This window comes from Perca flavescens, chromosome 4 (assembly GCF_004354835.1).
Source record: "Perca flavescens isolate YP-PL-M2 chromosome 4, PFLA_1.0, whole genome shotgun sequence".
Taxonomy (NCBI): domain Eukaryota; kingdom Metazoa; phylum Chordata; class Actinopteri; order Perciformes; family Percidae; genus Perca; species Perca flavescens.
The window spans coordinates 37,191,469-37,205,432 of record NC_041334.1 but is presented as its reverse complement, the minus strand read 5'-3'; the positions used below and the strand labels follow the sequence as shown (position 1 = coordinate 37,205,432).

Genomic DNA, 13,964 nt, shown 5'->3' with positions numbered 1-13,964 from the left:
AGGGAAACGGGGAGACTTTCAAAAGAGCGGCTCGGTTCCAATGAGCAGGGCCGTTTAGAGAGAGCCGCGTTGGCCGTAGTCCCGGCGGAGCTGCGGAGGATGCGGAGCGCTCTGAGCGAACTGAGCGGTGCAGCACCGCCTGCCTGCTATTTACCACAGGCACAGTACTCATGGGAAGGGGAGGGGCCCAGGAGGAGATCCCCCATGCGCGTGAGTGAGAGATGGGGAGAGGGAGGGGGAGCACAGTGTGTAAGGAGAGAGAGTGTGTGTGTGTGTGTGTGTGTGTGTGTGTGTGTGTATGTGTGTGTGGAAACAGGGTGTGTGAGAGAAGGGAAAATGTGATTTTAAATGTGTTTCTCAGAGTGTGCGCGTGTTTGCATGCATGCCTATTTTTGTGTTTGTGTGTGTGTGAGACAGAGAAAAAAACAGTGTGAGTGGAAAAAGGTTTGTTTACTGTAAGGCAGAAGAGAGAGACTGTGAAGGACGTGTGTGTGTGTGTGTACGTGAGAAGGAACATTTAAAAAGCGTACACACAAGTGCGCACACACACGTGCGTGCGCGCGCGCACACACACACACACATTTTATACGTAGTAGTCTTTCATTGTAGCTATTTCAACAAATGTAGGCTATATATTTGATGTGACATCACACCAGAAAAAAGATACTGTATAATCTGAATGAACAATAAAGTGTACTCCATATGCTGAGAAACTGTCTATATGCATGGGTAACTGCTTTCTGTTCAGGTTGTATCTACTGTCGACCCTAACCCTACATGTGTCTCCATCCCCAATGAGTACACACACACACACACACACACACACACACACACACACACACACACACACACACAGACATTTTACTGTTGAAGTAAAGGTAAACCCATCTAAACTCACTTTTTTCAATTCTATCAATCTTTAAGTCACTTATAATGTAGTATGTTGGAGTGAACGGAAGTTTCCAGAGAAAACAACTATAAAGCAAATGCAACATCTTGTTGTCGAAAAACCGATAAAGCGTCACATGATAATGAGCGGAGCATCAGCGGGATAGGTCGCCTAAATATTTAATGGCTAATCTTTACAACTGATTATTTCTATTATTGGTCTGTCGGGTTATTTCTTTGTTTTATTGTTCAGACTATACATGTCAGAAAATGGCGAAAAGGCAAACACAACTTCCCGGAACACAAGCTGATGTCTTCAAATAGCTACCTTTGTCTGAACAACAGTCCAAAAACCCAAACATATTTCATATTTAAAGATATAATAATACAGAGAAAAGCTGTTGATACCAGCATTTGTATTTACTGTTTTTGCAGCCTACATGTTTAACAAGATAGGGCGGTTTGGCGGTCAGCACTCCACATCACCTTTTTTTTTTTTTTTTTTTTCCAGGATTCCTCACATGACTTTCTAAGATGAAGCTCCACCCCACCCCCCAACACACTCACTGACACTAAATTTGCCACCCAGCTGTCAGGACAGCACTGGATTCCAAAAGGAAAACTCTTATACTGCCTCACAGGAAATATATATTGAGCATTTTACAATCCCTTCCTTGATCTTCGGGCTCTATCAACCATAATGAAGAAAAAACCCCAGCTAAACTCCTGAAGCTAACTAGCTTAGCAGATCTCCTGCCATTGAAGCTTTGGAAGCATAATTCTCGCATAATTAGCAGAAGAGAGATGCATTTAATTCCTCCTTCAATTCAGCCCTGGACTGTAAATAATAATCACACTAAAATTACTAATTTCTTAAAACAAACTAAGTTGAAATGGACGAGAAAGCTGTGAGAACACATTTTGTTTCTAATTTTAAAAACAGACAAAGCCAGAAATCTTGGTGTAATTATGGACTCTGACCTGAATTTTAACAGCCACGTTAAAGACAATAACAAAGTCTTTTATCACCTTAAAAATATATCAAGGGTTAAAGGACTCATGTGTCAACAGGATTTGGAAAAACTTGTCCATGCTTTTCTCTTCAGTAGACTAGACTACTGTAACGGTGTCTTTACAGGTCTCCCTAAAATATCCATCAGACAGCTGCAGCTGATTCAGAACGCTGCTGCTCGAGTCCTCACTAAGACCAAGAAAGTGGATCACATCACTCCAGTTCTGAAGTCTTTACACTGGCTTCCTGTGCCTCAAAGAATAGATTTCAAAATACTTCTGCTAGTTTATAAATCACTAAACGGTATAGGGCCAAAATACCTTTCGGATATGCTTGTGAACTATGAACCACCCAGACCTCTCAGGTTGTCTGGGACAGGTCTGCTCGCCATCTCCAGGATCAGAACCAAAAAGGGGGAAGCAGCGTTCAGTTTCTATGCTCCATATACAGTGGGGGAAATAAGTATTTGACCCCTTGCTGATTTTGCAGGTTTGCCCACTTACAAAGAATGCAAAAATCTACAATTTTAATCATATGTACATTCTAACAGTGAAAGACAGAATCCCAAAGAAAATTCCAGAAAATCACATCATATGAATTTATTAAAATTGATAACCATCTGATGAGGAAAAACAAGTATTTGACCCCCTGGACAAACAGCATGTTAATATTTTGTAGAAAAGCCATTATTGGCCAGCACAGATGTCAAACGGTTTTTATAGTTGGTGACAAGGTTTGTGCACATTTCGGCAGGGATGTTGGCCCACTCCTCCCTGCAGACAGCCTCCAAATCATTCAGGTTCCGAGGTTGTCGCCTGGCAACTCGAATTTTAAGCTCCCTCCAAAGATTTTCAATCAGATTCAGGTCTGGAGACTGGCTAGGCCACTCCAGAACCTTGATGTGCTTCTTCTTCAGCCACTCTATTGTTGCTTTGGCGGTGTGCTTAGGGTCGTTGTCGTGCTGAAACACCCATCCTCGACCCATCTTCAGCTCTCTCACTGAGGGAAGGAGATGTCGGTCCAGAATTCCACGATACATGGCCCCGTCCATCCTCCCCTCAATACGATGGAGTTGTCCCGTCCCCTTTGCTGAAAAGCACCCCCAAAGCATGATGTTGCCACCACCATGCTTGACGGTGGGGATGGTGTTCTTTGGGTTGTACTCTGTGTTCTTTGCCCTCCAAACACGACGAGTGGAGTTGAGGCCAAAAAGTTCTATTTTGGTCTCATCTGACCACATCACCTTCTTCCAGGCCTCTTCTGAGTCGTCCAGGTGGTGAATGGCGAACTTCATGCGGGCCTGTACATGTTTCTTCTTGAGCAGGGGGGACCTTGCGTGCGCTGCAGGATTTCAATCCATGACGGCGTAGTGTGTTACCAACCGTTTCTTTTGTAACTGTGGTCCCAGCTGCCTTCAGTTGATTCATCAGTTCCCCCCTGTGGTTTTGGGATGATTCCTCACCGTTCGCATGATCAGGGACACCCCACGAGGCAAGATCTTGTGTGGAGGCCCAGACCGAGGGAGGTTGGCGGTGGTGTGGTGCTTCTTCCATTTCCTGATAACTGCACCGACAGTTGATCTTTTCTCTCAAGTTGCTTTCCGATTCCTTGTAGCCCATCCCAGCCTTGTGCAGATCAACAATCTTGTCCCTGATGTCCATAGAAAGCTCTTTGGTCTTGCCCATGGTGGTGATGTTGGATGCTGGTTGTTTGGGTGTTGACAGGTGTCTTTTATACAGGTAACGAGGTGAGGCAGGTGTATTTGATGTAGATAATTGGTTCGGATTGGGGCTGTGTCTTAAAGAAAGACTAACTGGCTTGTAGGAGCCAGAATACTTGCTGTTTGTCCAGGGGGTCAAATACTTGTTTTTCCTCATCAGATGGTTATCAATTTTAATAAATTCATATGATGTGATTTTCTGGAATTTTCTTTGGGATTCTGTCTTTCACTGTTAGAATGTACATATGATTACAATTGTAGATTTTTGCATTCTTTGTAAGTGGGCAAACCTGCAAAATCAGCAAGGGGTCAAATACTTATTTCCCCCACTGTATCTGGAAAAAACTCCCGGGAAAACTGTAGGTCGGCACCTACTCTCAGCTCTTTTAAATCAAGGCTGAAGACCTTTCTTTTTTAAATTTTTAATTCATGGTACTGCATTGTGAATTTTATTCCTGTATTCCGTTTTTAATTTTGTATTAATTGTTTTTAATTCTGTATTAATTTCTAACTGTGTTTTAATGTTTTATGTAAAGCACTTTCAATTGCATAAAATATATATAAATAAAATTGCCTTGACTGAAGATGTTTGGGATAAAATAATCATTCTAAAAAAGCAACAAAAAAAGAGGACATTACAACTGTTCTGTTAAAAACTTTAAACTTATTTTTTCTCAACTAATAACGTTTGCCTACGTAGGATTATTAATCACAAGCTGTCCAGATGAAACCGTGTTTAGATGCACTTATGTGATGTAAGGTGTTGCTGAAGACAGTACGAGTGCACGGAACAACCTCTCCCTGAATAAACAGGTTAAATAAAGATAATCAGTCACAACTCACTTAAGAAAAAGGTGCGAGCTCATAGTAAAACTTACTTTTCTACACCAGAATGTATTCACACTCTTAACTGTCGAGAGATGAAACTATGAATCACAACAGCAGCAGGGACAGTGTGCAGCAGACTGCGCGAGCAGAGAATTAGCTCAGATGTTGTTCTGACCAGCTCGGGAGCTTAACGTGCTGACCGAGAAAGGGACATTCCATTTACTGGGAACAAGGTGTCTTTGTAAGAGCAGGACAACCCCACTCCTGCCCCCCATCATCCAAATTATTAAGGTGGACGGACAGTTTCTAAGTCTGGGTTCACAGCAGGGAACGCTGGCAAATGGTCAAAATGATTTCTGAAGGCCCTTTTGTCCTCCGGCAATTGCTCTTCCCAAGTCTAGCTAGAATAAACGTAAAAAGGGATTTTGCCAATCTACGCCTTAGAATGACTTTCCATAGGCTGGATAATTAAGTCTTTTGGACCACGACAACAATTCACAGACATACTTAAGCATTTTTTTTTTCAATGCATCATGAGAACTGTTTTTATTTGGGTCTATCATTTTTTTTATGTCCAATGCCAACATTAAGGTATGGATAGGATTAGGCGACTACAACACTGTGTTGAGGTTTAGGAAAGATTGTGGCTACGATAGGAGCACTGTACAAAACATTCAGGTAACAGCTTCTCAGCGCTGTTGGCGACTGGTCATATCAGCTGTCACTAATTAGTGTTAGGTCTGTGGGCTAAAACTGACTGTTTTCAGGTTTGTGTGTCTGTACTTGCCCAAAGATAATTTGTAAGGGAAGAAGCTCCACTCTGTACCATCTCTGTACAGCTGTAAGTGCAATGAGTGTTTCTGTAGTTCCAACAACTCCAACAGAGTGATACAGCTTCTCTATAGCTGAGTTGCATTCTCTCAGTTAAACTTTCATTCATATCATATTAATAATTTAGGCTTTTCACCCTAATAGTTTTGAACCAGGATCTTCAGTATTTGGATCAAGTAGCTCGTGAAAAATAAAGTGGCATATGTATAAGCTTCTGTCGTTTCAATGTGCCACATATTGAATTAATATTGAATATCTTTTGCAGCTATGTATATATATATATATATATATATATATATATATATATATATATATATATATATATATATATATATATATATTTTTTTTTTTTTTACAATGCATACTGATCCAGCCTAGAAATCTAGACGCACCCTAGCGGCAGCAAATGTAATTTGCAGCCAGAGTCAGTCTAGCATCTCTCAGTTGGCTTGCGAGCTGGAAAAAGCCAAACTCTGGCCGGGCCAATCACATCGTATATAGAGTCGGTGGGCGGGCTTAACATAATGACGGATGGCTGCTGCTGCTGCTGGCGAACAGCAGTTTTTCGATTTGGCTTTGACTCTGGAATACTTGGAGTTTGGCTTTTTTTTGAGAAAAGAACAGAGAACGGCACTGAAGTCATTCTTAAAAAAGGAAAAAAGTTTAATCTATCAACTAGCGTTGCTCTGGTTGGTTGTAGCGCTATCCTATTGTGTGCAGAGGGAATCTGAAAGACAACCGTTTATCCCGCCCCTCGGATTGAGCCCTGCCAATGGTGAGTTCCCAGACCCAACATCTTGAGGTTGGTCTGGCCTGTCAGGCTAATACTGAGCATCATTGGCACTAGAGCTGGGCAATATATCAATATCATATCGATATCGTGATATGAGACTAGATATCATCTTAGATTTTGGATATCGTAATATGGCATAAGTGTTGTCTTTTCCTGGTTTTAAAGGCTGCATTACAGTAAAGTGATGTAATTATCTGAACTTGACAGACTGTTGTAACTGTTCTATTATTTGCCTTTACCCACTTAGTCATTATATCCACATTACTGATGATTATTTATCAAAAATCTCATTGTGTAAATATTTTGTGAAAGCACCAATAGTCAACACTACAATATTGTTGCGGTATCGATACAAGGTATTTGGTCAAAAATATCGTGATATTTGATTTTCTCCATATTGCCCAGCCCTAATTGCCACAACAATTTCTTTAAGGATGAATTCTGTCTCATACTATTTTGGTTGTAGTTTGAGTGTGCACTGGGCAGCCGTGTCTTATAGGTAAAATATATAAGGACTCAGTATCAGCAGATATTCAAAAAGGACTCCAATCGAGATCGGGGGCTTCAAATTAGTTGAGCTCAGACTCTTAACAAAGACAAAATAATGGAAAACCCTTTTATAAGCTATAATACTGTCCACAGCCCTGGAAAAAAATGACACCTAGAGTGTACATCTAAAAATCAGATTCCTGTCCTGTGACAGCTTCAGCAGTAACTGGGACCACTGAGAGCTTACAAAACAGGACCACAATATTGGAAGCTGAGGGGAGTCGATGTGCTAAATGGAGCAGAGCTATAGTAGGATGTGTGGTCTGCAGCGGAAAACATTTCGGGTCAATGGCATTTGCCTCAGTTCACAGAGCGAATCAAATCTGCTGCAGCCACACTCTTTAAAGCCACAAAATATGCATTCAGATGTGTGTTTTACATTAGACACTTTAGGTGCTCTGGATTACACGCAAAAAGTAAATCCAAATACCTTAAAAGCTAGAGTGAGTCATTGTTTCTATTTTGCCAAACAATCCTAACGGGCCTTTAGTCACAGCTTCCTGCAGCGATATGCGCTTCGCAAGTCCTCACCCACTCTGCTTGGTCGGAGGTAAAAGTTCCTCGTTTGTTGGAGAACTCACCAGCATGTCAAAGCAATGAGCTGCCTCTAAGAGCAGGTGCTGATGGGAATGTCAGCCCGTGAAAAGTGGAGGAGAATGGGATGAGTCAGGCGCCACGGGCCAGGCAATGGCCTGCTACTGCCCACTGAGGTGTGTCCTAATCCCGCGCCTCTTCCCTTCTTCCCCTCAGTGACAGAGCCCGAGGACAGGAGCGCCGCGGTCGGATGTGGAGTCTGAGTTGGAGACGGGAGTGCATGGGGCAGTTGGGGGGTGGGGGGTAATTGCCAGGAATAATTAAAGGAACCCTCTTCAATCGAACTGTAGCCTACCAGAAGCTTAAAGGGATACGCCACCATTTGTTGAAATAGGGGTCATCACGGTCTCCCCTAGCTGTAGATAGGTGGGCCAACGCATTTCTTGTGCATGCATCTTTTTTAATCCGGTGCAACACCGGCAGCGCCGCCGCTAGTTAGCTTAGCATAGAGAATGGAATCCTATGTTGCCGGTTAGCATGTTGTGAGTAAAAGTGAGCCAACAAAAGACAAAAAAACAACCTAATTACTTGCACCGAGACAAAAATTGCATCGGCCCACCTATCTACAGCCAGGGTAGACCGTGATAAGCCCTATTTCAACAAACAGTGGCATATTCCTTTAAAATGTATTCCACTGTTACTAGGTAACATGAATATGAGGAAAATGTTGCTTGGATTCATATATTTCCGGCATCATTCCTGACAATCGACTGCACCCATGACTACATTTTTTAAGTTGTGAAAAAGCTCAGTAAATCAGTCAGGAGCCTTCCAACTGCCCTTTAAAACTCTGTCTGTTCAAAGGCTTGCTGTGCTATTGATGACAGATGAATGGGACACGTTCAAAGACTCAGACATGAAACCAAGAATCAATTCTTTATCTAGCCCTGTAGCGCAGGTCCACAGATCAAGCGGGGGTCATGTCTGGCTCTTGAACATCCTGCTGGGAGCACAGTGTGGAAAAGGCAACTTCAAATAGCATGACCCCACTCCGGACACTATAGGTTGCTTTACAGAAGACTTAAACCTTTTACAATGAAGAAAAGGCTATAGGTTACTGAATATAAGCCACGAACGTTTCCAATGAAGAAACGTCAAGTCGTCCTGTAAGCCAAATCCCCATTATGTTCAAGGTTTTAAATTTAAGTCTACCAATAAAACAAGACTGAGCGTGTCAGCCGCGTGGTGTGTCCGTTTATATTTCGGCTCCCATGTTAACAGGTTAGAGCTTACACGCTGCCGAGCCGTGCCGAAAACACGTGCCTGCTAGAAATAGAACCGACGCCTATTTTTCACACGACACGCAAGCCTGTTGGAAGCGTTTCCAGGCAAAATTGAATAGGAAAAGATGTTTATATGTCATTTAGACACGAATACATATTAATAAATGACATGTTGATGTTTGAAAGTCTCTAGGTTTTGATATAAATGTAATAAAAAAAAGAAAAAAGAAATTTTCTAATATTGCACCTGTCAATACAGAAGGAAATATTCTGTAGCCTATGTTGCCGTCAATACTGCCGACGTTGTCTTTGCTGTAATCAGATCTGTATATATTTATGTTTAACATGGTATTTCATTTTATCAATGGGAAACATACATGTGTCCAGACAAGGCTAGCAGCAGCAGCGCCGCGTCAGACCCCTTTCTGGTGTGTAAAGACAGAGAAATCCACGCAACAGAAACGCCACGCTCACGCCACGCAGCCAGTGTGTAACCGGCCTAAGACTCTACAGCCAAGCTCGCAGCTCTGTGAGGCTGTACGTAGGCACCGTGAGGCTTTAAAGCAACTTTTCCCGCTTTGGTCCCCCTACAGGTTGGAAGTGGAATTGTCCATTACATTACATTGTCCAGTTCATTAGAACTACAGATCCGAGGCGACCCGATCTGGCAAACTTGCACAATGTAATGTAATGGACAATGCCGCTTCCAACCTGTAGGGGGACCGAAGCGGGAACAGTTACATAGCGTTGCTTTAAGGTCAATGTTGACGTCGGCGGTATTAACATGCTCACAACGACAATCCTAACACACGGATGTTAAGCAAGTACAACGTTTACCACGGTCACCATCTTAGCGTAGCATTTTAGCATGCTAACATTTGCTGATAAGCAGAAAACAAAAAGTGCAGCTGGGGCTGATGGAAATAGGTATGTAGATGCAAACAAGTGTTGACCTGCAGAAAGAGCTAGAGGATCACCAAAAGAGATGTTCACCTTAATTATCTTAAGGTGAACATGAATGTTTGCACCAAATTTCATGGCAATCCATCCAGTGGTTGTGGAGATATTTCACTCATAACCTAACATGTGAACGTCATGATGGCACTCGAGGAAAAGTCACCAGAGTCATAACGATCTATGGTCTGGGGACCATGAATGTCTGAACCAAATGTCATGGACACTGCCATGCCTAGAGCAATGTCCCTAGCATGTCTAAAAATCTGATTCTGAGTTGAGTGTGTTATGCGTTCAAAGTGTCCTGAAACAACAAACAAGCATTGATTTCCTTAAATAATGGACATCCATTAGCCAACGTGGCAGATGTAATCTATTTAAAAATCAATTCTGATTCTGTTTGCATAATAGACACTCTTACAGTAAACTGGGAGGCCAGAATCAGTACTGGACAAAGGCCAGACTGGGAGAACAAATGTACACCCTACTTTATCGGTTTATTTATAGCCTGAGAAATGAGGCAGTGGGTGACAAGCAAACAAATCTAGCCACATATGTCACGGGTCACGCATCCTGATCACTGATGATCTAACCCCAGCGTGGCATGGGGTTAGAAAGGAGAGAAAAACAACCACTGTTCAGTGAGTGGGTGCTCAGGCTTTGAGACTTTTGACATTTTAATTAGAGGGTGCTCACAGCTAGATCCCTATAAAAAAAAATAAAAAAGCATTGTATAACGTTAATTACTGCATGTGGGACAGGGATGGTCTGTAGTTGTGACACCATGTAATTTGAGGATTTTACTTGGTGCCATACATGTGCAGGCTGTGTCTTCCGGTGCTTACGTCTCTCCAACAGCTTTAAAATATCTGCCAACTCTAGTCCTGTAATTGGATTGATGCCTGGCTGTGATGCGGCTCGCTATAAAAAAGGCACAAATAGAATCCGGAGAGGCACATCCGAGAGAAACGCTCCTTGTGTGAAACCACGGAGACAAAAACTACACACTGTCTTCATTATTTTAACCCTCAGCTGACTACAGGCGGGTTCTCAACTAGAGCAGTGAGTGGAAGTGTGTTTGTGTGTGTGTGTGTGGGGGGGGTTGACTCCAAATGTGTAACCAAGAACAGGTGACAATCATTGTTGCTGCTAAATATTCTAAATACACACACACACACACACACACACACGCTGAAATAAATAAATGTCTTGTGACTCACTCACAAACACAGTGATTCCCATTTAGTAGACTGAGGAGGAGCTGTTCGGTTGTTTCTCGACCAGTCTCAGGCCTAAGTTTTTCATTGCCAACGACTACTTCGGTTATTGTTGTGCACATGACAAATATAGAACAGCTGAACATCTATCAAACTAAGCTACCTAACTTTCTTGTTAAAACAGAACCATTTAATGCAAATGTAGTAGCCTAGAAATCTAGACCACCCTATCAGCAGCAAATGTAATTTGCAGCCAGGTTCAGTCTAGCAACTATCCGTTGGCTTGCGAGCTGGAAAAACCAAACTCTAGTCAGGCCAATCACATCGTGTATAGAGTCGGTGGGCGGGCTTAACATAATGACGGCAGAGTTGTGACCACAGTCACGTGGGTCTGATGTCTCCGGAAATTCAAAGACAGACTGTCATGGCGGCTTGTTGAGAATACGATCTCATATCGTACTAAAATAGTTTAGTTTATTAATCAAATGATCTTGCATACCGATATATAGTTGTCTTAATTTACATTCCCTAGTTTTGCATTGATGTAAAGATTGACAGACTCGGACTTTCAGTGTTTCAGGTCATGCGTGGGTGCCTGCAGGTTTTGTGTTTCTAATGGTCGTTGTGCAACTTCAAAGTTTCAAGCGTGATCTGTGTGGACCCGGTTACAAGTTTAGAGATGCCTGCAATACACAGGGCATTGCTCTCCCTTTGTACAGCAACCATGGGTTAGCCATAGCCATTGTGATTGGAAGTGGTAGTCTTCTTCACTGGCTCAGTCGGTCTCTGCCTGCCTGCGCTCTCATCAGTCGGTCGCGTTTGAGTCAGAACCTCCCGTCGCTCCCTCCCCACCAGCCTCCTCCTCTTGCTCCTCATTTTGCTTTTTAAATAATCAGCTATAGACGGTTAATTTTTGGAACACGGCACCAGCTAAATGGATTGTTTTGTAAAGTTCAACGGCGCTACATACACGCGCGTCACACGCTGTGCTTATGGCGGGAGCACCGATGCTAACGATCATCGTTGCACGAATGCAACCACGTGGAATTTGATCTCGCACACCCACAATAAATGGTTGCTAGAGCAGGGCAATATATTGATATCATATCGATATTGTGATATGAGACTAGATATCATCTTAGATTTTGGATATCGTAATATGGCATAAGTGTCTTTCCCTGGTTTTAAAGGCTGCATTACAGTAAAGGGATGTCATTTTCTGAACTTACCAGACTGTTGTAACTGTTCTATTATTTGCCTTTACACACTTAGTCATTATATCCACATTACTGATGATTATTTATCAAAAATCTCATTGTATAAATATTTTGTGAAAGCACCAATAGTCAACACTACAATATTGTTGTGGTATCGATATTGAGGTATTTGGTCAAAAATATTGTGATATTTGGTTTTCTCCACATCACCCTGCCCTAATGGTTGCATATGCGACCACTTTGGTCACAGTCTGGAGCCACAGTCTGATTTACAAAATTATGTAATTATAAACTGAAAGGTATCCTGTTATAACAGAAACATTTTCTGTTATTCTTTTCATCATGGTGGCAGCATTCCACTCCTGTAGTCCAAGAGCTTTCCTCTCTTTATAAAGTAACCTGGGGGGTGGACAACACTCAATAACTTTCTGCACTCTTCAGCGGAAAATATGCTCCGGTTTACAAAACCCGTATCTTTGGCAGGTCAAGCACACACTTTCACTCACACAAACAACCTTACATAAAAGGAAAAAAAACTGGGGTCAAAATGGCAGCAACAGCAAGAAGGTCCCTTTAATTGCTGAAGTTACTTTTCTTGCACAAAGGTGGCGCAGTTTGGACTGCTGGTCTGAAGCTGCTGGCACTGCTGGGCCTGGTTTCTGCATCAATTACACTTTAATTAATTCAATGTTATGTTCAAAGTCGGCCAAGACTTTGTCGTGTATAGTATCAGACATGACTGTGCTCTTCACTGTTGTGAAAGCTGAGCACTCAGACATTTCTGGAGTTCATCAAAGTGATCACTGACCTCGCTGAGTTTTCTTGCCCGCAGGAGGGAAAAAAACAGAGGGAAACCCAGAGCAGGGCACCCATTAATATTTTATCATGGGTGAAAGGGATTATGAAACAGAAAATATTCTCTGCAGTTCCGAAAGGAAGAGCAGCCAGCCGCCATCGGACAGCCTCGGTTGCCTGGAAACTGCTATTGTGTTGAATACCGTTTATAGAAATATCAATTTAAAAAGGAAAGTGAATTCAAAGGGGATTAAAGATCATGCCTCAACGACAAATAGGGAGACACTTCTTTGATGAAATGATCAATACAGCCTTTAGCTTTGACACTTATTTTTGACCTTTGTACCTTCGATACTTCATGTCTGAAAATATGTATTGGGGGGGCATTTTCAGGCCTTTATTTATAGAGGACAGCTGAAGATATGAAAGGGGAGAGAGAGGGGGAATGACAAGCAGCAAAGGGCCACAGGTCGGAGTCGAACCCGCGGCCGCTGCGTTGAGGAGTAAACCTCTATATATGGGCGCCCACTTTACCAGGTGAGCTACCCGACGCCCATGTCTGAAAATCGGACTCAGCACATACAGTACGATTATTTTCCCCTGAATCTAATTGTTCAGAGTTAAGAGTGACTGGCAATAAGCTGGACTTAAAGAGCAAGCATTGGGATTTCTCAATGCTAATATTGCTGTCTTGCAGTCAGCTGCTGTGTGGCGAGTTATTTATAGCGCTCCTGGACAGCAGCTGTGGTTAGCTGCTCAGTCCTGCTATCACACAGCGAGTTGTGGTGTCAGCACAAATTGGTCTATGTGCCACAAACATCCAATTATTGGTTTCTCCGTGGCTCATCGGCGTGTGGCAATAACTGACTAGGCCCCCTGACTTCATCATCATAATCATAATATTGCTGAGAGGCACCTTAATGAGCGTGGGCAAAGAGGTTAAAATGAGCTTACAGCAAACATAATTGTAGCAATGGTAGGAGTTGGACTCATTAACGTGATTTTCTTAATCTTGTTACGTCAGTCAGCTACTGTAAATAGTTTACGCTGATAGCTGCATGCTAAATGTCTGAACGTGCAGGTTTGAGCTTATCTGGTTAAACACCTTTCACAATTGTTTCCGTACAACAGTGTTTTGTGTTCACTTCATGTGAAGTCATGTACAACCTGATTGGTCCATTTACAGCATCTTGTGCTTCTTGGATGCTATATTTGTAAGCTATAGGATTCACATTTTTTGCATTTTTGTCCTATCACCCTACCTTTGTCATTAAAAGGTGCCCTGCCATACAAAACCATTTTTACTTTCATTTTTTGAAATATGTTAAGTCCATATTGTTGTT

General features: G+C 42.4%; 1 protein-coding gene across 3 annotated transcripts in view; it reads right to left on the bottom strand.

Moving 5' to 3' along the window:
• The window catches only part of phactr3b (phosphatase and actin regulator 3b), a 59,886-nt gene that overhangs the window by 6,147 nt on the left and 39,775 nt on the right, over positions 1-13,964 (bottom strand). The window lies entirely within an intron of this gene.